The sequence below is a fragment of the Somniosus microcephalus genome, unplaced genomic scaffold (genome assembly GCF_052327205.1).
Source record: "Somniosus microcephalus isolate GS21.2 unplaced genomic scaffold, FLI_Smic_1.0 unresolved_chr3, whole genome shotgun sequence".
NCBI lineage: Eukaryota > Metazoa > Chordata > Chondrichthyes > Squaliformes > Somniosidae > Somniosus > Somniosus microcephalus.
Genome location: NW_028225181.1, coordinates 48,507,889 through 48,532,410, shown reverse-complemented (window position 1 = coordinate 48,532,410; position 24,522 = coordinate 48,507,889).

The following is a 24,522-nucleotide window of genomic DNA, read 5'->3' as shown; positions in this document are numbered from 1 at the left end:
TGTGTCAGTATTTACAGAGTATCCCCGGGGGTGTTTCAGTATTTACAGAGCATCCCCGGGGGTGTGTCAGTATTTACAGAGTACACCCGGGGGGGTGTCAGTATTTACAGAGTATCCCCGGGGGTGTGTCAGTATTTACAGAGTGTCCCCGGGGGTGTGTCAGTATATACAGAGTATCCCCGGGGGGGTGTCAGTATTTACAGAGAGTCCCCGGGGGTGTGTCAGTATTTACCGAGTGTCCCCGGGGGTGTGTCAGTATTTACAGAGAGTCCCCGGCGGTGTGTCAGTATTAATAGAGGGTCCCCAGGGTTGCGTCAGTATTTACAGAGAGCCCCCGGGGGTGTGTCAGTATTTACAGAGAATCCCCGGAGGTGTGTCAGTATTTACAGAGTATCCCCGGGGGTGTTTCAGTATTTACAGAGCATCCCCGGGGGTGTGTCAGTATTTACAGAGTACACCCGGGGGTGTGTCAGTATTTACAGAGTGTCCCCGGGAGTGTGTCAGTATTTACAGAGTGTCCCCGGGGTTGTGTCAGTATTTACAGAGTGTCTCCGGGAGTGTGTCAGTATTTACAGAGTGTCCCCGGGAGTGTGTCAGTATTTACAGAGTGTCCCCGGGGGTGTGTCAGTATTTACAGAGTATCCCCGGGGGGGTGTCCGTATTTACAGAGTATCCCCGGGAGTGTATCAGTATTTACAGAGTTTCCCCGGGGGGTTGTTAGTATTTACAGAGTACCCCCGGGTGTGTGTCAGTATTTGCAGAGTGTCCCCGGGGGTGTGTCTGTATTTACAAAGTGTCCCGGGGTGTGTGTCAGTATTTACAAAGTGTCCCGGGGAGTGTGTCAGTATTTACAGTGTGTCCCCGGGAGTGTGTCAGTATTTACAGAGTGTCTCCGGGAGTGTGTCAGTATTTACAGAATGTCCCCGGGTGTGTGTCAGTATTTACAGAGTGTTCCGGGGTATGTGTCAGTATTTACAGAGTGTCTCCGGGGGTGTGTCTGTATTTACACAGTGTCTCCGGGAGTATGTCAGTATTAACAGAGTGTCCCCGGGAGTGTGTCAGTAATTACAGATTGTCTCCGGGAGTGTGTCAGTATTTACAGTGTGTCTCAGGGAGTGTGTCAGTATTTACAGAGTGTCCCCGGGAGTGTGTCAGTGTTTACAGAGTGTCTCCGGGAGTGTGTCGGTATTTACTGAGTGTCCCCGGGAGTGTGTCAGTATTTACAGAGTGTCCCCGGGGGTGTGTCAATATTCACAGAGTATCCCCGGGAGTGTGTTAGTATTTACAGAGTATCCCCGGGGGTGTGTCTGTATTTACTGAGTATCCCCGGGGGTGTGTCAGTATTTACAGAGTATACCCCGGGGTGTGTCGGTATTTACAGAGTATCCCCGGGGGTGTGTCTGTATTTACAGCGGGTCCCCGTGGGTGTGTCGGTATTTACAGAGTGTCCCCGGGGGTGTTTCAGTATTTACAGAGTGTCCCCGGGGGTGTGTCAGTATTTACAGAGTATCCCCGGGGGTGTGTCAGTATTTACAGAGTATCCCCGGGTGTGTGTCAGTATTTACAGAGTGACCCCGGGGGTGTGTCTGTATTTACAGGGTAACCCTGGGAGTGCGTCAGTATTTACAGAGTGTCCCCGGGGGTGTGTCAGTAATTACAGAATGTCCCCGGGAGTGTGTCAGTGTTTACAGTGTATCCCGGGGGTGTGTCAGTATTTACAGAGGGTCCCCGTGTGTGTGTCAGTATTCACAGTGTATCCCCGGGGGGGTGTCAGTATATACAGAGTATCCCCGGGGGTGTGTCAGTAATTACAGAATGTCCCCGGGGTTGTGTCAGTATTTACAGAGTGTCCCCGGGGGTGTGTCAGTGTTTACAGAGTGTCCCCGGGGGTGTGTCAGCATTTACAGAGTATCCCCGGGGGTGTGTCAGATTTACAGAGTATCCCCGGGGGTGTGTCAGTATTTACCGAGTGTCCCCGGGGGTGTGGCAGTATTTACGCAGTGTCCCCGGGGGTGTGTCAGTATATACAGAGTATCCCCGGGAGTGTGTCAGTATTTGCAGAGGGTCCCCGGGGGTGTGTCAGTATTTACAGAGTATCGCCGGGAGTGTGTCAGTATTTACAGAGTATCCCCGGGGGTGTGTCAGTATATACAGTGTATCCCCGGGAGTGTGTCAGTATTTACAGAGGGTCCCCGGGGGTGTGTCTGTAATTACAGAGTATCCCCGGGGGTGTGACAGTATTTATAGAATATCCCCGGGGGTGTGTCAGTATTTACAGAGTATCCCCGGGGGTGTGTCAGCATTTACAGAGTATCCCCGGGGGTGTGTCAATATTCACAGAGTATCCCCGGGAGTGTGTTAGTATTTACAGAGTATCCCCGGGGGTGTGTCTGTATTTACTGATTATCCCCGGGGGTGCATCAGTATTTACAGAGTATACCCCGGTGTGTGTCAGTATTTACAGAGTGTCCCCGCGGGTGTGTCAGTATTTACAGAGTATCCCCGGGGATGTGTCAGTATTTACAGAGTGTCCCCGGGGGTGTGTCAGTAATTACAGAGTATCCCCGGGGGTGTGTCAGTATGTACAGAGCATCCCCGGGGGTGTGTCAGTGTTTACAGATTGTCCCCGGGGCTGTGTCAGTATTTACAGCGTATCCCCGGGGGGGTGTCAGTATTTACAGAGTATCCCCGGGGGTGTGTCAGTATTTACAGAGTGACCCGGGGGTGTGTCAGTATTTACAGAGTATCCCCGGGGGGGAGTCAGTATTTACAGAGAGTCCCCGGGGGTGTGTCAGTATTTACCGAGTGTCCCCGGGGGTGTGTCAGTATTTACAGAGAGTCCCCGGGGGTGTGTCAGTATTAATAGAGGGTCCCCAGGGTTGCGTCAGTATTTACAGAGAGCCCCCGGGGGTGTGTCAGTATTTACAGAGAATCCCCGGAGGTGTGTCAGTATTTACAGAGTATCCCCGGTGGTGTGTCAGTATTTACAGAGCATCCCCGGGGGTGTGTCAGTATTTACAGAGTACACCCGGGGGTGTGTCAGTATTTACAGAGTGTCCCCGGGAGTGTGTCAGTATTTACAGAGTGTCCCCGGGGTTGTGTCAGTATTTACAGAGTGTCTCCGGGAGTGTGTCAGTATTTACAGAGTGTCCCTGGGAGTGTGTCAGTATTTACAGAGTGTCCCCGGGGGTGTGTCATTATTTACAGAGTATCCCCGGGGGTGTGTCCGTATTTACAGAGTATCCCCGGGAGTGTATCAGTATTTACAGAGTTTCCCCGGGGGGTTGTTAGTATTTACAGAGTACCCCAAGGTGTGTGTCAGTATTTGCAGAGTGTCCCCGGGGGTGTGTCTGTATTTACAAAGTGTCCCGGGGTGTGTGTCAGTATTTACAAAGTGTCCCGGGGAGTGTGTCAGTATTTACAGTGTGTCCCCGGGAGTGTGTCAGTATTTACAGAGTGTCTCCGGGAGTGTGTCAGTATTTACAGAATGTCCCCGGGAGTGTATCAGTATTTACAGAGTGTTCCGGGGTATGTGTCAGTATTTACAGAGTGTCTCCGGGGGTGTGTCTGTATTTACACAGTGTCTCCGGGAGTGTGTCAGTATTAACAGAGTGTCCCCGGGAGTGTGTCAGTAATTACAGATTGTCTCCGGGAGTGTGTCAGTATTTACAGTGTGTCTCAGGGAGTGTGTCAGTATTTACAGAGTGTCCCCGGGAGTGTGTCAGTGTTTACAGAGTGTCTCCGGGAGTGTGTCGGTATTTAATGAGTGTCCCCGGGAGTGTGTCAGTATTTACAGAGTGTCCCCGGGGGTGTGTCAATATTCACAGAGTATCCCCGGGAGTGTGTTAGTATTTACAGAGTATCCCCGGGGGGGTGTCTGTATTTACTGAGTATCCCGGGGGGTGTGTCAGTATTTACAGAGTATACCCCGGGCTGTGTCAGTATTTACAGAGTGTCCCCGCGGGTGTGTCAGTATTTACAGAGTATCCCCGGGGATGTGTCAGTATTTACAGAGTGTCCCCGGGGGTGTGTCAGTAATTACAGAGTATCTCCGGGGGTGTGTCAGTATTTACAGAGTATCCCCGGGGGTGTGTCAGTATTTACAGAGTATCCCCGGGGGTGTGTCAGTATTTACAGAATGTCCCCGGGGGTGTGTCAGTATTTACAGAGTATCCCCGGGGGTGTGTCAGTATTTACAGAGAGTCCCCGGGGGTGTGTCAGTATTTACCGAGTGTCCCCGGGGGTGTGTCAGTATTTACAGAGAGCCCCCGGGGGTGTGTCAGTATTTACAGAGGGTCCCCAGGGTTGCGTCAGTATTTACAGAGGGTCCCCGGGGGTGTGTCAGTATTTACAGAGAATCCCCGGGGGTGTGCCAGTATTTACAGAGTATCCCCGGGGGTGTGTCAGTATTTACAGTGCATCTCCGGGGGAGTGTCAGCATTTACAGAGTACACCCGGGGGTGTGTCAGTATTTACAGAGTGTCCCCGGGAGTGTGTCAGTATTTACAGAGTGTCCCCGGGGTTGTGTCAGTATTTACAGAGTGTCTCCGGGAGTGTGTCAGTATTTACAGAGTGTCCCCGGGAGTGTGTCAGTATTTACAGAGTGTCTCCTGGAGTGTGTCAGTCTATACAGAGTGTCCCGGGGAGTGTGTTAGTATTTACAGAGTGTTTCCGGGAGTGTGTCAGTATTTACAGAGTGTCTCCGGGGGTGTGTCAGCATTTACAGAGCACACCCGGGGGTGTGTCAGTATTTACAGAGTGTCCCCGGGAGTGTGTCTGTATTTACAGAGTGTCCCCGGGGTTGTGTCAGTATTTACAGAGTGTCTCCGGGAGTGTGTCAGTATTTACAGAGTGTCCCCGGGAGTGTGTCAGTGTTTACAGAGTGTCCCCGGGGGTGTGTCAGTATTTACAGATTATCCCCGGGGGTGTGTCCGTATTTACAGAGTATCCCCGGGAGTGTATCAGTATTTACAGAGTTTCCCCGGGGGGTTGTCAGTATTTACAGAGTATCCCCGGGTGTGTGTCAGTATTTACAGAGTGTCCCCGGGGGTGTGTCTGTATTTACAAAGTGTCCCGGGGTGTGTGTCAGTATTTACAAAGTGTCCCGGGGAGTGTGTCAGTATTTACAGAGTGTCCCCGGGAGTGTGTCAGTAGTTACAGATTGTCTCCGGGAGTGTGTCAGTATTTACAATGTATCTCAGGGAGTGTGTCAGTATTTACAGAGTGTCCCCGGGAGTGTGTCAGTGTTTACAGAGTGTCTCCGGGAGTGTGTCGGTATTTACTGAGTGTCCCCGGGAGTGTGTCAGTATTTACAGAGTGTCCCCGGGAGTGTGTCAGTATTTACAGAGTGTCCCGGGGAGTGTGTCAGTATTTACAGAGTGTCTCGGGGAGTGTGTCAGTATTTACAGAGTGTCTCCGGGAGTGTGTCAGTATTTACAGCGTGTCCCCGGGGTATGTGTCCGTATTTACAGACTCTCCCCGGGAGTGTGTCAGTATTTACAGAGTGTCCCCGGGAGTGTGTCAGTATTTACAGAGTGCACCTGGGGGTGTGTCAGTATTTACAGAGTGTCTCCGGGAGCGTGTCAGTATTTACAGCGTGTCCCCGGGGGTGTGTCAGTATTTACAGAGTGTCCCCGGGAGTGTGTCAGTATTTACAGAGTGTCTCCGGGAGTGTGTAAGTATTTACAGAGTGTCCCCGGGAGTGTGTCAGTATTTACAGAGTGTCCCCGGGAGTGTGTCAGTATTTTCAGAGTGCCCCGGGGTGTGTGTCAGTATTTACAGAGTGTCTCCGGGCGTGTGTCTGTATTCACAGATTGTCTCCGGCAGTGTGTCAGTATTTACAGAGTGTCTCAGGGAATGTGTCAGTATTTACAGAGTGTCCCCGGGAGTGTGTCAGTGTTTATAGAGTGTCTCCGGGAGTGTGTCGGTATTTACAGAGTGTCCCCGGGAGTGTGTCAGTATTTACAGATTGTCGCCGGGAGTGTGTCAGTATTTACAGATTGTCCCGGGGAATGTGTCAGTATTTACAGAGGGTCCCAGGGAGTGTGTCAGTGTTTACAGAGTGTCTCCGGGAGTGTGTCAGTATTTCCAGCGTGTCCCCGGGCAGTGTGTCAGTATTTACAGAGTGTCTCCTGGAGTGTGTCAGTCTATACAGAGTGTCCCGGGGAGTGTGTTAGTATTTACAGAGTGTTTCCGGGAGTGTGTCAGTATTTACAGAGTGTCTCCGGGAGTGTGTCAGTATTTACAGAGGGTCCCCGGGAGTGTGTCAGTATTTACAGAGTGTCTCCAGAAGTGTGTCTGCATTTACAGAGGGTCCCCGGGAGATTGTCAGTATTTATAGGGGGTCCCCGGGAGTGTGTCTATTTACAGAGGGTCCACATAAGAGTTTCAGGCCTAGAAATTGAGTTTGCGCTGCGCCGGGGCTTAACGCCGGAAATTTACCGCCGGTGCTATGTCACGCTGTGCGCGCCAAAAAATCAGTAGTGCCGCGCCCAAACGCATGCCGGCTCTACTGAAGGCTGTTTGCGCCTGAAAACTGGCGCTACGCGCCGCATTGCGGCGCTATTCCGACGCTGCGGCACCCGATGCGGTGCGGCAGGCTTGGGAAGTGCAGGCCTCCTCCTTCAGTTAAGGAGGAGCTGCCTGCACCCGCCCGCTGGCCGGTTAAATCGCCACAAAAATGAGCCCGGCACCTCGGGGAAGTGCCGGGCTCGCAACCGAGAAGCATCTGTTCCGCGGGGGGGAGGGTGGGGAAGTCCGGGGAGGGAGGTGCGGGCAGGCGGCCGGCGGGAAAGCGGCCGGCCGCCGCTCCACCTTTATGCGCCGGCACAAAGTCGTGTAAGACTCTGTTGCCAGAGTCTTAGTTGCGGCTGCCACGGGCGAGGCGGCCGCAACTGAATGTCAGCGCTGGGGCCCGTCACCACGGCAACCGGGACGCTGCGCACACCGATGACGTCATCGGTGCCGGCGCAGCGCTACCGGTGTAACGCCGATGTTGGGCCCTAGTCAATTTCAAAACCGGCTGTAAGTCCAGCGCAATGCAATCTAGCGCCGCAAAATGGGCGCTAAGCCCACTCAATTTCTAGGCCTCAGTATTTACAGAGTGTCTCCGGGAGTGTGTCAGTATTTACAGAGTGTCCCGCAGAGTGTGTCAGTGTTTACAGAGTGTCTCCGGGAGTGTGTCAGTATTAACAGAGTGCCTCCGGGAGTGTGTCAGTATTTAAAGAGTGTCTCCGGGAGTGTGTCAGTATTTACAACGTGTCCCTGGCGAGTGTGTCAGTATTTACAGCGTGTCCCCGGGAGTGTGTCAGTATTTAAAGAGTGTCTCCGGGAGTGTGTCAGTATTTAAAGAGTGTCTCCGGGAGTGTGTCAGTATTTACAACGTTTCCCAGGGAGTGTGTCAGTATTTACAGCGTGTCCCCGGGAGTGTGTCAGTATTTAAAGAGTGTCCCCGGGAGTGTGTCTGTATTTACAGAGTGTCCCCGGGGAGTGTGTCAGTATTTACAGAGTGTCTCCGGGAGTGGGTCAGTATTTACAGTGTGTCCCCGGGAGTGTGTCAGTATTTACAGTGTGTCTCCGGGGGCGTGTCAGTATTTACAGAGTGCCTCCGGGAGTGTGTCAGTATTTCCAGAGTATTCCCGGGAGTGTGTCAGTGTTTACAGTGTGTCCCGGGGTGTGTGTCAGTATTTACAGAGGGTCCCCGCAATCCCAGTCTGACAGCTGTGTTCTTCAGGGCTCGGGTAATGATGGTACATCCGAGCCACTCTTGGTGATGGATATTGAAGTTTCCCCCTCCTGACCCAGAGTTTACTTTGTGACCTTTTTGCTGCCGGTGCTCCCATCAACTGGTGTTCAGAATGATGAAGGGCAGCATGGTGGCATAGTGGTTAGCACTGTTGCCTCACAGCGCCAGGGACCCGGGTTCAAATCCGGCCTCGGGTGACTGTCTGTGTGGAGTTTGCACATTCTCCCCGTGTTTGCGTGGGTTTCCTCCGGGTGCTCCGGTTTCCTCCCACAGTCCAAAGATGTGCGGGTTAGGTTGATTGGCCATGATAAAAAATTGGCCCTTAGTGTTAGGGGGGATTAAATACACGGGGTTACGGGGATAGGGCTTGTGTGGGATGGCTGTCGGTGTAGGGACCGGGTGCTAGGGTTTGGATGATCAGCCATGATCTCGTTGAATGGCGGAGCAGGCTCGAAGGGCCGAATGGCCTACTCCTGCTCCTATCTTCTATGTTTATGTTTCTATGTGCCGATTACGTGGGGTTAAATAGGATTACATAGGATATACAGCACGGAAAAAGGCCATTCGGCCCAACCAGTCCATGTCAGAGTTTATGTTCCACTCGAGCCTCCTCCCACCTGTCATCATCTCATTCTATAGCATAACCCTCTATTCCCTTCTCCCTCTTATGCTTGTCTCGCCTCACCTTAAATGCATCTATACTATTCGCTTCAACCACTCCCTGTGGTAGCGAGTTCCACATTCTCACCAGTCTTTGGGTAAAGAAGTATCTTCTGAATTCCATATTGGATTTCTTGGTGACTATGTAATATTAATGCCCTCTAGTTATGTTGTTTTCCCCACAAGCGTAAACATTCTCTCTGTAACTACTCCATCAAAATCTTCCAAAATTTTAAAGACCTCCATTACTTAACCCTCAGCCTTCTTTTTTCAATAGAAAATGGGCCCAGCCTGTTCCATCCTTTCCTGATTGTTGTCCCCTCACCTCATACCCTCGATTCATCAGCTGAGGGTGGACGATAGGTGGTAATCAGCAGGAAGTTACCTTGCCTCTGTCTGACTGGAAGCCATGACACTTCATTATGGCCTTAGGCAATGTTGAGGACTCGCTGCATCTCTCCCAGCCGACTGTAAACCACTGTGCCCCCACCTCTGATGGATCTCTCTTTCCGGTGGAACAGGACATACACTGGAATGGTGTGGAAGAGTCGGCAATGTTGACTGACAGTTAAGATACTGCGAACAGGACTATGCGAGAATTCAATGTTTCCAGAGCACTTCATGGAGTATTGAGACGGTTACAGGATAGTTATCTCAATGCTTAATATTTAAAGCACTTTCCTTTGATTCCTTGGTAACAGCACTTTACTCGTTTTAATTATTCTTCCCCTTTGTAAATCACCAGGACATGTTAGGCTGGGTGAGGTCACACTTTCGAAGCATCTTGTTGTTCTTGTTCTAGATACAAGTGAACAGAATGCCCTGGGAGTTAAATTCCTGGATTGAGGCGTTAACGGTGTAAACTTGATGGCCCTGAGATTGAAATTCCTGGATTGAGGCGGGAGAAGTGTAATCTATGCGGCTCTGGGAATGGAATTCCTGGACTGAGCCAGGAGCAGTGTAATCTTGGTGTGCCTAGGATGAAATTCCTATACTGAGGCGGGAGCAGTGCAATATAGGCAGCACTAGGAATGTAATTCCTGGACTGAGGTGGGAGCAGTGTAATATAGGCGGACCTGGGAATGAAATTCCTGGACTAAGGCGGGAGCAGTGTAATCTAGGTGGCCCTGGGAATGAAATTCCTGCACTGAGGTGTGAGCAATGTACTCTAGGTGGCTCTGGGAATGAAATTCCTGGATTGAGGCGGGAGCAATGTAATCTACGTGGCTCTGGGAATGATAATCCTGGATTGAGGTGGGAGCAATGTAATCTAAGTGGCTCTGGGAATGAAATTCCTCGATTGAGGCAGGAGAATTATAATCTAGGTGGCCCTGGGAATTATATTCCTGAATAGAGCTGGGAGTAGTGCAATCTAGGCTGCCATGGGAAATACATTCCTGGACTGAGGCGGGAGCAGTGTAATCCAGGTGGCCCTGGGAATGAAATTCCTGGACTGAGGCTGGAGCCATGTAATCTTGGTGGCCCTGGGAATGAAATTCCTGGATTGAGGCTGGAGCAGTGTAATCTAGGTAGCCCTGGGAATGCAATTCCTGGACTGAGGCTGGAGCAATGTACTCTAGGTGGCCCTGGGAATGCAATTTCTGGACTGAGGATGGAGCCATATAATCGAGGTGGCCCTGGGAATGCAATTCCTGGATTGAGGCTGGAGCAGTGTTATCTACGTGGCTCTGGGAATTAAATTCCTGGATTGAGGCGGGAGCAATGTAATCTACGCGGCTCTGGGAATTAAATTCCTGGATTGAGGCGGGAGCAGTGCCAGGTAGGCATTCCTGTCATTCCATCACTGGGATCATCTTTAAGATCCTGCCATTCAGGAACATTTATTTATTTTGAAAGTTCTGGGATATCCTTCCGAAATGTCAAATACCCCTGAATAATCAGTTCCCAGCCTTGGTCACCTTGCAACCATATCCCTGTAATGGCTGTCAGAATCTATCCATTTATTTCAATTTCTCACAGAGAGACAGATGGGGGAGACAGATGGGGTGAGACTGACGGTGGAGACAGAAAAGATCAGATGGGCTTGAGACAGAGAGATAGACAGACAGGGGAATACCGACGGGAGCGAACGTCGGGTAGATAGTCGGGAGAGACAGGCGGTAAGGGCCAGAAGGAGAGACAGACCAGCGTGGGAGTCAGATGTGCTGAGACAAAGAGGGAGTCAGACGGTGGGATACAGATTGAACAAGATTGGGGCAATCCATCTTATTTCTTATCACATTCCTTCCTTTTTTTCTGTCACTTTCTTATCTTTTGTTCTCAGTTTGTGTTCAATACAGGAAGAGAAACTCCGATCTCTCTGTTCTGTCCACAATATTTTATGGGCGGATGAAATAGCCGCTAACCATTCAGTTCCAGTCAGTGATTCCTTTCCCACCATCTCCAGTTCTGCATTAGTGGCCCTGCTTCAGATGGTTGGAATAGGATTACAAGGATAATTTACATTCTCACAAAATATCCATTCTCCCTGATTTCAATATATTTATTTCCAATCTTTTTGTTCTGGATTTAAAATTGGATCCCATGCCCGTCTGTCGCAGTTCAGTGGATCTCTCAGTTAGACTCAGAGTGATTCTCTATAGCCTCCTGCTGTAGTTCAGGATAAACAATCCCAGCTGATTCTAACAAAAGTACTGAGGATAAGAAAATACTTTCATATTTTCACTTCTAATATTCTCTGCACTAGTGGAAACCAACAGGTGAAAATGTACAAGGAAGGATAAATCTCTTCCATTTTTGTTCAGATACTTTACAAATGCATCTGGCGGCACTTTGCCTGTGGGATAAGTCGTCTGATTAGGATGCTAATAAATGCAATTAGTGGGACATTATCTGGTCAATGATAACTATTTATTTTAATTCAGAGTCTATTCTTTCCAATGTTATTAGCAAAATCTTCGTATCAGTGAGCTACAATTTGTGTACTTCAACAATAATGCAGAAAACTCAATCTTTAACACGTTTCTTACTGCCCAGTTATCTTATTAACTGCAGTGCATTTACATAGAAACATAGAAGATAGGAGCAGGAGTAGGCCATTCGGCCCTTCGAGCCTGCTCTGCCATTCAATGAGATCAAGGCTGATCACTCAAATTCAGTACCCTGTCCCTGCCTTCTCTCCATATCCCTTGATCCCTTTAGCCTTAAGAAACATAGAAACATAGAAACATAGAAGATAGGAGCAGGAGTAGGCCAATCGGCCCCTCGAGCCTGCTCCGCCATTCAATGTGATCATGGCTGATCATCCAAATTCAGTACCCTGTCCCTGCCTTTTCCCCATATCCCTTGATCCCTTTAGCCTCAAGAAATATATCCAACTCTTTCTTGAATATATTTAATGAACTAGCCTCCACCGCCCTCTGTGGCAGAGAATTCCACAGGTTCACCACTCTCTGGGTGAAGAAATTCCTCCTCATTTCTGTCCTAAATGGCTTCCCCCTTATCCTTAGACTATGACCCCTGGTTCTGGACTCTCCGGCCATCAGAAACATCCTTCCTGCATCTAGTCTGTCCAGACCTGACAGAATTTTATAGGTTTCGATGAGATCCCCTCTCAATCTTCTAAACTCCAGTGAGTACAAGCCCAATCGACACAATCTCTCCTCATACGTCATTCCTGCCATCCCAGGTATCAGCCTGGTGAATCTTCGCTGCACTCCCTCCATGGCAAGAACGCCCTTCCTCAGGTAAGTTGACCAAACCTGCACACAATACTCAAGGTGCGGTCTCACCAAGGCCCTGTACAACTGTAGCAAGACATCCTTGTTCCTGTACTCGAACCCTCTTGCTACGAAGGCCAACATACCATTTGCCTTCTTAACTGCCTGCTGCACCTGCATGCTTACCTTCAGCGACTGGTGCACAAGGACACCCAGGTCTCTTTGCACTTCCCCTTCTCCAAATCTATTGCCATTCAAATAATAATCTGCCTTCCTGTTTTTGCCACCAAAGTGGATAACCTCACATTTATCCACATTATAGTGCATTTGCCATGTTTCTGCCCAATCACCCAACCTGTCCAAATCGTACTGGAGTTTCCCAACATCCTCCTCGCATCTTACCCTCCCGCCCAGCTTTGTGTCGTCTGCAAATTTTGAGATATTACATCCAATTCCCTCGTCCAGATCATTAATATATATTGTCATTTGCTACCCTCGCATTTGCATATTACAACTGTACATTTGAAATACAATTGCCTGTAATTATTGAATGCCAGGTCTGCAGTTTTTGTAGTTGGCTGTTGAATTCATTTTCAGTTACGAATATAATGGATTTTCTAACCAGGAGCAGGAATCCAAGCGGGATTTCCCCTTCTCTAACACAGGGGCACAGAAGCGAAATACACCGCTCCAGCTGCTGACTGATCCCAGGACAGGAAGGCTTCCTGAGAGGTTCTGGTCCTTTGTGTCCCTGGTACCTCGGGCGGTGCTCTTGTCTGCTGGGCTAAAGGTCGATCTACCATTTAATCTCTCATTGATCAAACATCTCTTACTTTCATGCTGTGTTTATTCCCATTTCATTTATTGATTCCACGAAATGTTCCTGATTAATCTTACAATAAAACCTGCGTTCAGCACCACGGGTAATAGAATTAGATTATATCATTGAATGTCGGTAATGAGCTTCAGGTTTCACCCGCCAATTCCATCAAACTGCTGCTTTTGCACCCAGCTTGATGTATAATTTCCGTGTTTTTTCCCATCCTCAGTTACCTCAGTGATGATTGTGATTCTATCTCGGGGAAAGTGCGGTCAGTCCAAAGGTTTTTTTAGCTACCTGGTGGGATACGGTGGGAGAGAGCGAGCCCGACAGGGGAACAGAGAGAGCGAGACATACGGTGGGAGAGAGAGAGAGCGAGAACAACACGGGAACACAGAGAGTGACATATGTTCGGAGATAGAGGGAGTGAGACCAAAAGGGGGACAAAGAGAGAGACATACAGTGGGAGATAGAAGGAGACCAAAAGGGGACAGATAGAGACACATATGGTGGGAGATAGAGAGAGAGTGACAGACAATGTGGGGAGGCAGACCGACGGGGAGACAGATGGTGGGTGACATAAGAACATAATACCATAAGAAATGGGAGCAGGAGTTGGCGATTCGGCACCTCGAGCCTGATCCGCCATTCCATAAGATCATGGCTGGTTTGACCTTGGCCTGAACTCCACTTTCCTGTCTGTTCTCCATAACCATTGTCTCCCCTGTAGTTCAAATATCTATCTATCTCAGCCTTGAATATATTCAATGACACAGCCTCCACAGCTCTCTGGGCGGAGAATTCCAAAGATTCACGACCCTATGAGAGAAGAAATTGCCGCTCATGTCCATCTTTAATGGGCGATCCCTTATCCTGAAAATATGCCCCCTAGTTCTAGTTTCACCCATGAGGGGAATCATCGTCTCAGCATCAACCCTGTTAAGATCCCTCAGTAATCTTATGTTTCTATAAGATCACCTCTCATTCTTCTAAACTCCAATGAGAATAGGCCTAACCTGCTCATCCTTTGCTCATAAGACAAACCTTTCATCTCAGCAAGCAACCTAGTGAACCTCCTCTGAACTGCCTCCAATGCAAGTATATCCCTCCTTAAATGAAACCAAAACTGTACGCAGCACTCCAGGTGTGGTCGCACCAACGTCCTGCACAGTTGTAGCAGGACTTCCCTACTTTTATATTCCATCCCACTTGGAATTAAAACGAACATTCCATTTGCCTTCGTAATTACGTGCTGTACCTGAATGCTAACCTTTTGTGTTTCATGTAGGACCTCATCCAGATCCTTCTGTACCGCAGCATTCTGTAGCCTCTTTCCATTTTTATAATAATTTGATTTTCTATGCTTCCCACATAAGTGGATAATCTCACCTTTTCCCAGTTATACTCCAAATGCCATACTTTTGCCCACACAATTAACCTTTAAATATCTCTTTGCAGACTCTTTGGCCTAGAAATTCACTAGCCTTAGCGCCGCTTTTGAAGCGCTAGAGGGACTAGCGCCAGAGTTATGGCCAGTTCAAAAATTCCCTGGGGCCCTAAAGCGGCGTTGCACCGGCAGCGCTGCGCCGGCACCGATGACGTCATCGGTGTGCGCAGCATCCCGGTTGCCATGCCGACGGGCCCCAGCGCCGAAATTCAGTTGCGGCCGCCTCGCCCGTGGCAGCCGCAACTACGGCCTAGAAATTGGGTTTTGGCTTAGCCAGGGCTTTAGCGCCGGAAGTTAGTGCCGGCGCTAAGTCCCCTGCGCGTGCCAAAAATTCAGTGGCGCCGCGCCCAAACGGCTGCCGGCGCTACTGAAGGGTCTTTGCGGCGGTACATCGGCGCTAACTGCCGTTTCGCGCCGCAATTCCGGCGCTGCGGCACCCGATGCAGTGCGGCAGGCTGGGGACGTGCAGGCCTCCTCCTCCCGTTAAGGAGGAGCTGCCTGCACCCGGCCGCGGCCCGCGCAAATCAGCTTAAAAATGAGCCCGGCACCTCGGACAAGTGCCGGGCTTGCATCTGTTCCGGGGGGGGGGGGGGGAGAAGTCCGGGGAGGGAGCTGCGGGCAGGCGGCCGGCGGGAAAGTGGCCGGCCGCCGCGAGGCCTTTAATGTGCCAGCGCAAACTGGAGTAAGGCACCTCTGCCAGAACGTTGCTTGCGGCTGCCACGGGCGAGGCGGCCGCAACTCAATTTCGGAGTTCGGGCGGGTTACCACGGCAACCGGGACGCTGCGCACACCGATGACGTCATCGGTGCCGGCGCAGCGCTACCGGGGCAACGCTGATTTAGGGCCCCAGGGAATTTTTAAACTGGCCATAACTCTGGCGCTAGTCCCTCTAGCGCCTCAAAAGCGGCACTAAGGCTAGTGAATTTCTAGGCCTACGACTCTGGCAACAGAGTCCAACATGTGTTTGCGCCGGCGCATTAAAGGCCCCGCGGCGGCCGGCCGCTTTCCCACCGGCCGCCTGCCCGCAGCTCCCTCCCCGGACTTCTCCCCTCCCCCCCCGGAACAGATGCAAGCCCGGCACTTGTCCGAGGTGCCGGGCTCATTTTTGAAGAGATTTGCGCGGGCCGCGGCCGGGTGCAGGCAGCTCCTCCTTAACGGAAGGAGGAGGCCTGCACTTCCCGAGCCTGCCGCACCACAGCGGGAGGAGCAGCGCAGGAATAGCGCCGCAATGCGGCGCGTTGCGCCAGTTTTCAGGCGCTAAAACCCTTCAGTAGCGCCGGCAGCCGTTTGGGCGCGGCGCTACTGAATTTTTGGCGCGCGCAAAGGGACTTAGCGCCAGTGCTAACTTCCAGCGCTAAAGCCCTGGCGCAGCGCAAACTCAATTTCTAGGCCATTGTGTCCTCCTCACAACTTGCTTTCCCATCTATCTTTGTATCATCAGCAAACATGGCTAAAGTGCACTCGGTCCCTTGATCCAAGTCATTACTATAGATTCGAAATAGTTGAGTCCTCAGCACTGATCTCTGTGGCACTCCATTAGTTACAGTTTGCCAACCTGAAAATGACCCATTTATTTTGACTCCGTTTTCTGTTAGTTATCCTCTATCCATGCTAATATATTACACCAAACACCGTGAGCTTCTAACTTGTGCAGTAAACTTTTATGTGGCTCCTTAACGAATACATTTTGGAAATCCATATACACTACATCTAATGGTTCCTCTTGATCCACCCTGCTCGTTACACCCTCAAAGAACTCTAATAAATTTGTCAAAAACGATTTCCCTTTCATAAAATCATGTTGACTCTGCTTTATTGTTTTATGATATTCTAAATGTCCTGCTTCTACTCCCTTAATTATGGATTCCAGCACTTTCCCAATGACAGATGTTAGGCTAACTGGCCTATAGTTTCCTGCTTTCTGTCTCCCTCCTTTCTTGAATAGGAGCGTTACTGTACTGGTCTCGCTAGACGTGCCCCTATCTAGTTATCCAGCCAGCTAAACACTCATTCAAATAATTCCTCGAGAAGCAGGTTGCTGTTTTGAAGCTTTACTTGAACAAATATGTGAAACTGTAAACAAAGACAAAGTATGTTTTATACATAGAGCTGAGTACTATAGATTAGATGTTACATAAGATATAAACATGTTTATGACAACAGAATAGACTAATTGTATAACTAAATAGCACTGAAGCTAAACCTCGGTAGCTAACAGCTGTTAACTTCATATAGAGAAAGTATTGTCAAAATACTACGCTGACAAGGTTGTTATCATGTTACTACACAAGGATACTCACAGACATTGCATCTTGCCTAGCGTATAAGAAGGGATGCAACAGGATTGAGAATCTCTCATGTGGCTTTCTTCATAACTCAGCAGGTTCTTCCTGGAATACTACTTCTGGGTCAAACAGGAAGAAGGTCAAATAACATACTGCTGCACACTAACACTGCTGTACAATAACTACCACTAGAGGGTGCTATCTGCATGTAATAAGTCCAGAACAGTTACATTTGTGGTTGTCTAATCCGCTGGGTTTTTTCCAGAATGTAGGGAATTTTGGAAGATTACAACCAATGCATCAAATATCTCTGCAGCCACTTCTTTTTAGACCTTAAGATGCAAGCCATCAGGTCCAGGGATTTGTCAGGATTTAGTTCCATCAGTTTGCCTACTGCTTTTTCTCTAGTGATAGTGATTGTTTTAAGCCCCTCCCTCCCTTTTGTCTCTTGATTATCTACTATTAGTGGGATGCTTTTAGTGTGTTCGCCCGTGAAAACAGATACAAAATATTTGCTAAAAGTCTCTGCCATTTCCTTATTTCCCTTTATTAATTTCCCAGGTGCATTGTCTAAGGAACCAACGTTTATTAAGCTGCTCTCTTCCTTTTTATATACTTGTAGAATCTCCCAATGTCTTCTTAAAATATTTCTTGCTAGCTTACTCTCATAATCTATTTTCTCCCTCTTTATTTTTTAGTCATCCTTTGCTGGTTTCTAAAGTTTCCCAATCTTCTCACCTACCACTTATCTTCGCAACATAGTAGGCCTTTTCAATTTGATACAACCCTTAACTTCCATAGTTAGTTCCTCCTTCTCATACAGTCTTCCTTTCTCACTGGAAAATATCTTTGTTGCGAGTTATGAAATATCTCCTTAAATGTCTGCCACTACTTATTAACCTCTTACATTTTGATCTATTTTCTGAGTCCACTTTATCCAATTCTGTCTTCCTACCTTTGTAATGGTCTTTATATAAGTTTAAGACGTTAGTTTCAGACCCAAGTTTCTCACCCTCAACCTGAATGTGAAATTCCATCATGTTATGATCAATCTTCCCTAGATGATGGTTTACTATGAGATCATTAATTTATCCTGACTCATTACACTTTACCAGATATAAAATAGCCTGTTCCCTGGTTGGAACCACAACATATGATTTTAAGTACCCGTCCAGAATATACACTAAGAACTCATCCTCAAGGCTACCTTTGCCAATTTGATTTAACCAATCTATATGATGATTGCAATCGTCCATGATTTTTGCAGTAACTTTCTTACAAGCCCCCATTATTTCCTGTTTTATACTCTGTCCTACAGTATAGCTACTGTTAGGAGCCCTTAGACTATTCCCACGAGTGACTTATTTCCCTTATTAATACTTATCTCCACCCAAACTAATTCTACATCTTCATTTTCTAAGCAAAAATTATTTCTCACTACGGCACTGATCTCATCATTTATTATCAGAGATACCCCCCTTATTTTCCTATCTGCCTATCCTTCCGAAATGTCAAATACCCCTGAATAATCAGTTCCCAGCCATGGTCACCTCGCAACCATGTCCCTGTAATGGCTGTCAGAATATATCCATTTATTTCAATTTCTCACAGAGAGACAGATGGGGGAGACAGATGGGGTGATACTGATGGTGGAGACAGAAAAGATCAGACGGGTTTGAGACAGAGAGATAGACAGACAGGGGAAGACCGACGGGAGCGAACGTCGGGTAGATAGTCGGGAGAGACAGGCGGTGAGGGCCAGAAGGAGAGACAGACCAGCGCGGGAGACAGATGTGCTGAGACAAAGAGGGAGTCAGACGGTGGGATACAGACAGGGAAGACAGGCACGGGAGACAGTGTAAGAGAGACATGTAGGCGCAGGTGACAGACCGTGGGTAGAATGACAGGGGGTGAGAGACTGATGGAAATAGACGTGGGGAGGACAGAGATAGACATATGGTGGGAGATGGAGGGAGAATGACAGAGCCAGCGGGTAGACAGTCCGATTGGGAGAGAAATGGATGGAGACAGACTGGGGTGAGACATATGACACGTGACACAGAGAGAGGCAGATGCAGAAACTTTTTAAGATTTTGCATTTTACCCACGATGACAATCCCTTTCTATATTAATATTTATTATGATATTTTCGACAGCACATCACACAGCTGGAATCTGAGCATCTTCCACAGGAGAGTAAACTGATGTGAAATAGTCATTTAGCAGCTCTGCCACAGCCTGGGAATCTGTTTCAATCTGTCCTGAACTGTCTTTCTGTGCCCCTAAACCATCATTAACAGTCTTCTGATTCCTGACATGGCTGGAAAACGTTTTCTATTATTACCTCAATTGTGCAGCATCTTCTTTTCCAAAGATCTCTTAGCTTCTCTAATGGCTGCTCTTGTCTCCCTCAATTGTGGGTGATATTTGTTCCTATTCTCCTGTAAACTGAATCCGTCTTGATCTGAACTGGGTTCAATGTAAGACAGTTCCGTGAGTCAGCAATCATACAGTCCCAGAATTACGCTGGCAGATAAAACCCCAGAAGGCTCCTTAGTGAGGAATCCACTTGTTCCTCACCTTATATTTCACAGGATACCGATCCCAGGTTTCTCGCAGCCCACTCCTGGAGGCCCAACGCCCTCAGCCTACAACCTTCAGAAGGTTCAGAGGTGGATTAGTGCAGCGGTCGTGATCCCAGAGTAACTGTTGGGACCGCACTCTGGTGGATGGTTTGGGTCCTCTATGTTTAGTAATCCTGGAGTCTTAACATGCACACTTCAATAAAACACGGTATTCCTGGAAAAACGCTGCAGTTCCTGCTTTATCTGACAGGGTAGGTGCAGGGAGGATGTTTCCCGTAGTTGGGGAATTGTAGCACTTTCTCTTACTACTGTTTGGACCTCGAAAATTACGAATTAGCTTATCAATGACAGACAATGATGTGATCAATAAAATTGGTCTTTTAATCAGGCTATAGTTCAAAATTCAAGTGTACATACCCCTTTGGCAATAAATTCAAAGAACTCCCGGCAATAAGTATGCCTGCAACTTATCAATTCAAAGTATATAAAAATGCCCCTTTAATGATTCAAATGTACATAAAAGAACCCTCTTTAACTCTATCTAAGCCCATGTCCAATTCTCATACAGACTGCATCACTTCTGGGTGATCGGTCAAAGGAAACTGTAAGTCGAAACATGAACTGGCCAGCTTTCACACTTCAATCTTCCTTCTGCTTGTTCTTCTCTGTTCCCCTTCTTATCTGTGAAAACTCCTGCCACTGGGTTATAAGGCCTCGTTTGATCGTAAGTTACTCTCTGCCTCCCTTGGATAGGTCTGTCCACTCCAAACCTTCCCTAATTGGAGTTCCAACTGTATGACTCATTCCTGTTCCTGTGAGATGTATATCCTCCCCTTCTTGCCCAGGTGGCCTCTCAACCAAAGAAGTCACACTGACCACCATTTTGTGTCTTCACAAACCAAGAACACATGCTGATTTCTTACACTTTAAATCCGTCCGTTATCATCTTTCGCAATTTCGATTGCACTTTTCAGAATCTTGTACCAGAAGCCACAGTCTCAGAATAAGGGTTCGGCCATTTAGGACTGAGAATGGAGAGAGATTTCTTCACTCAGGTGGTAGTGAATCTTCGGAATTCTCTACCCCAGATTGCTGTGGAGGTTCAGTTGTTGAGTATATTTAAGACAGATTTTTGGATATTAAGGGAATCAAGGGATATGTAGATAGTGCAGAGAAGTGGAGTTGAGGTCGAAGATCAACCATGATCTTATTGAATGGCGGAGCAGGCTCGAGGGACCGAATGCTCTACTCCTGCACCTAATTCGTTTGGTCTTCTTTCTTCTTATCTGGAGAGGAAATATCTGTTGTATATTTGTACCAGCCGATACTGAAGTTGCTCCGTGATGGTAGGTTTCGGCCCCAGTCTCTTTTTGCCATCCAATATATTGCCAAGTAACAATTTTGAGCCGTGAGCCTATACTGATGGTGCTGCGTAATGGTGGGGTTCGGCCCCAATCACTGTTTGCCCTCCAATACATTGCCAAGTGGTAATTCTGAGCAGTGAGCCTATACTGAAGGTGCTCCATGATGGTGGGTTTCGGCCCCAGTCACTGTTTGGCCACCAGTACATTGCCAAGTGGTAATTCTGAGCAGTGAGCCTATACCGAAGGTGCTGCCTGATGGTGGGTTTCGGCCCCAGTCACTGTTTGGCCACCAGTACATTGCCAAGTGGTAATTCTGAGCTGTGAGCCTATACTGAAGGTGCTGCCTGATGGTGGGGTTCGGCCCCAGTCACTGTTTGGCCACCAGTACATTGCCAAGTGGTAATTCTGAGCTGTGAGCCTATACTGAAGGTGCTGCCTGATGGTGGGGTTCGGCCCCAGTCACTGCTTTCCATCCAAAACTTTGCCAAGTGGTCATTCTGAGATTTGAGCCTATACTGAAGGTGCTCCATGATGCTGGGGTTCTGCCCCAATCACTGCCCTCCAGTACATTGCCAAGTGGTAATTCTGAGCTGTGAGCCTATACTGAAGGTGCTCCATGATGGTGGGTTTCAGCCCCAGTCAATGTTTGCCCTGCAGTACATTGCCAAGTGGTCATTCTGAGATGTGAGCCTATACTGAAGGTGCTGTGTGATGGTTGGGTTCGGCCACAGTCACTGTTTGCCCTCAAGTACATTGCCAAGTGGTCATTCTGAGATGTGAGCCTATACTGAAGGTGCTGTGTGATGGTTGGGTTCAGCCCCAGTCACTGTTTGCCCTCCAGTACATTGCCAAGTGTTAATTCTGAGATTTGAGCCTACAATGAAGGTGCTGCGGGATGGGGTAGTTCGGCCCTCCAGTACCTTTCCAAGTGGAAATACTGAGCTGTGAGCCCATTCAGCGAGCTGCATGCACTTCAACCATGGGGTGCTGCACCGGCTTTCAGGAAGTGCAGTCCAGGGCATAACAGCACGATGGGTAAAAATTGAATATTGGCTTTTATTGCAAGTGGGATGGAGTATAAATGTAGGGAAGTTTTGCGACAACGTTACAGGGCATTGGTGAGACCACACCTAGACTACTGTGTACCGTTTTCATTACCTTATTTAAGGAAGGATATACTTTCATTGGAGACATTTAAGAGGAGGTTCACTAGGTTGATTCCTTATTTGAAAGGGTTGTCTTATGAGTAAAGGTTGAGCAGGTTGGGCCTATACTCATTCGAGTTTAGATGAATGAAAGGTGATCTTATTGAAATATATAAGATGCTGAGGGGGTGGACAGGGTAGATGCAGGAAGGATGTTTCCCCTCATGGGGGAATCTAGAACTAGGAGCATACTTTCAGAATAAGGGGTGGCCCATTTACAACGGAGATGAGGAGGGATTCCTTCTCTCAGTATGTCGAGAATCTTTGGAACTCTACACCCCAGAGAGCTGTGGAGGCTGAGTCAATGAATATATTCAAGGAGGAGATAGACTATTTTTTGAAAAACAGGGGAATCAAGGTTTATGTGGAGCGGGCAGGAAAGTGGAGTCGAGGCCAAGTTCACATCAGCCATGATCTTATTTAATGGCGGAGCAGGCTCGAGGGGCCGAATGGCCTACTCCAGCTCCTATTTCTGATGTTCTTTTTTTCTGATATTCTGATGAACAGGGTGACCTGGGGGTCTATGTGAACAAATCGTTGTAGGAGGCGGGGCTGGTGGAGAAAGCTGATTAAAAAAGCATCGGGGAACCTGGGATTCATAAATAGCGACAGAGAATACCAAAGAAGGAAGTTATGATGAACCTTTATAAAACACTGCTTGGGCCTCAACTGGAGTACTGTGTCCAATTCTGGATGCCGCACTTTAGGAAGGATGTTAATGCTTTTTAGAGGATGCAGGAAAAATTGATTAGAATGATTCCAGGGATGAGGGACATCAGTTACGTGGATAGATGAGGTTGTTCTCCTTGGAGCAAAGGAGGTTGAGAGCAGATTTCAAAGAGGTGTTCAAATACATGAGAGGTCTAGACAGAGTAGATAGAGAGAAACTGTTCCCATTAGTGGAAGGGTCGAGAACCAGAGGAGACAAATTTAAGCTGACTGGCAGAAGGCCCAGAGGCGACATGGGATAAAACTTTGGTTATGCAGCGAGTGGTTATAATCTGGAATGCACTGTCGGAAAAGGTGGTGGAGGCAGATTCAGTCGTGGCTTTCCAAAAGGATTTGGATAAGTACCTGAAGGAAAAAGAAATGCAGGGCTACGGGGAATGGGCAGTTGAGTGAGACTTGTTGATGTGCTCTTGCAGAGAGCTGGCACAGGCACGACGGGCCGAATGGCCAACTTCTGTGCAATAACCATTCTTTGACTCTCTGGTCCACTTGACGCTGAAGTGTCTGACATTCCTAATAGGAACTTCAGGAAACCAGAACACTGACAAATGTGGAACTGTTTGCTTGACAAAAGAAATCTCAATTTAACTTTCAAAAGATAAATATTTTAACAGGGGTTCGCACTGACTCACCTGACTGACCGACTCAAGCAGCGTGACTGGTTGCAGAAAGCGCTGCCCCCTTGGCCTGTAAGGGGTTTTCCTCGAGAGGTTTCCCTGAGGTTTCTCTCTCTAGAGGCCCCTCTCTCTTGCACAGTAAACCTTGAGTGGTTCGACCCACTCGCCCCTTAGATTCTGTACTCTGGACTTAGGCGGAGGAACTACAATGTAGAGAAAACTCGTGTAGACCAAGTTTGATGAAACAAAATGAAATTTTATTGCACAAGGAAAATGATCAAATCAAATGCAAGCAGATAAGGGAGAACATGGGAGGGAAAAACACACAACAAATCATAACGACACAGTACTAACTAAAGCAAATACAGGCATCTTATACTCTACAAAGATCATCATGAAATAAGGAAACACACGGAACATCGAGGGACAACAACTCATGTTAATTGTACCCTTAAATCCACCCCCTTATTAAACCTATCTATATCTGATTGTGAAGGGCCAGAAACATGCTCACCAATCCCACTAGGAAGTGCAAGCTGCGCCACACCTCTCTCCTGAGGTGGGGGTCGGGGGCGGCTGGACACCGGCGGGCCTGGATGTTGGCGGGGTCGAGGATCATTGGCTCGACCCTGGTTAGAGGAGCCTTGGGCTGACTCCCATCGCTTCTTCAGGTTCCTTTCCTCTCTTCTACCGAGCCGTGGTGGCTTGAAGGTTTCTTCGCTTGGGACCTTTATTTTTTTGTTTCTTCTCCCAAGCTGGGTCGATGGCCTCTCGTTCTGGCAACGGCCCGGGGATGGTCGATGATCTCCCGATGTGCTTCTCTGGGGCGGAACGCCTGCGATTGACTGCTCCTTCATCTGGGTGTCTGGATTCAAGCTGCGTGTTTCCAGCTCTCCAACCCGGCGTATCTGACAGTCCCGAGAGCTTGCTGCTGTGTCGAGTGTGTGTCCAACTCAAGCTTCCCAACTGCCAAAAGGTCTCTCCAGATACACCTTTGTTCCAGAGGCTTCACTTCCCGCCCAAAATCAGGTTAGTCTTTGTTTTATTTTTGATGGGCTGCGAGCACAGTGGGGTAGCCATTATATTTTAAAATGTCTTAAACGGCTGGTAACAGGCCCATCTCTGGTTTGAAATTACCTCCGTTGTTTTTAATGGCCTGCTGATCTCGTTATCTAGTCCTGGGTGCTGTTCTCATGAATATGAAATTGTCCCCTTTTGTCTGGGACAACATTTTGATGGCCTCTGTCTCCAGGCCGATCTTGACTAGATCTGCATCTAATCCATATGCATACCTGTGGGTCTGGTTTCGTTCTCTCAGAAACGGCTTCCAGAACTTACTGTGGGTTGAATCCACAAATCTGTCTGCGGTTGTGCAGGAACCATTTT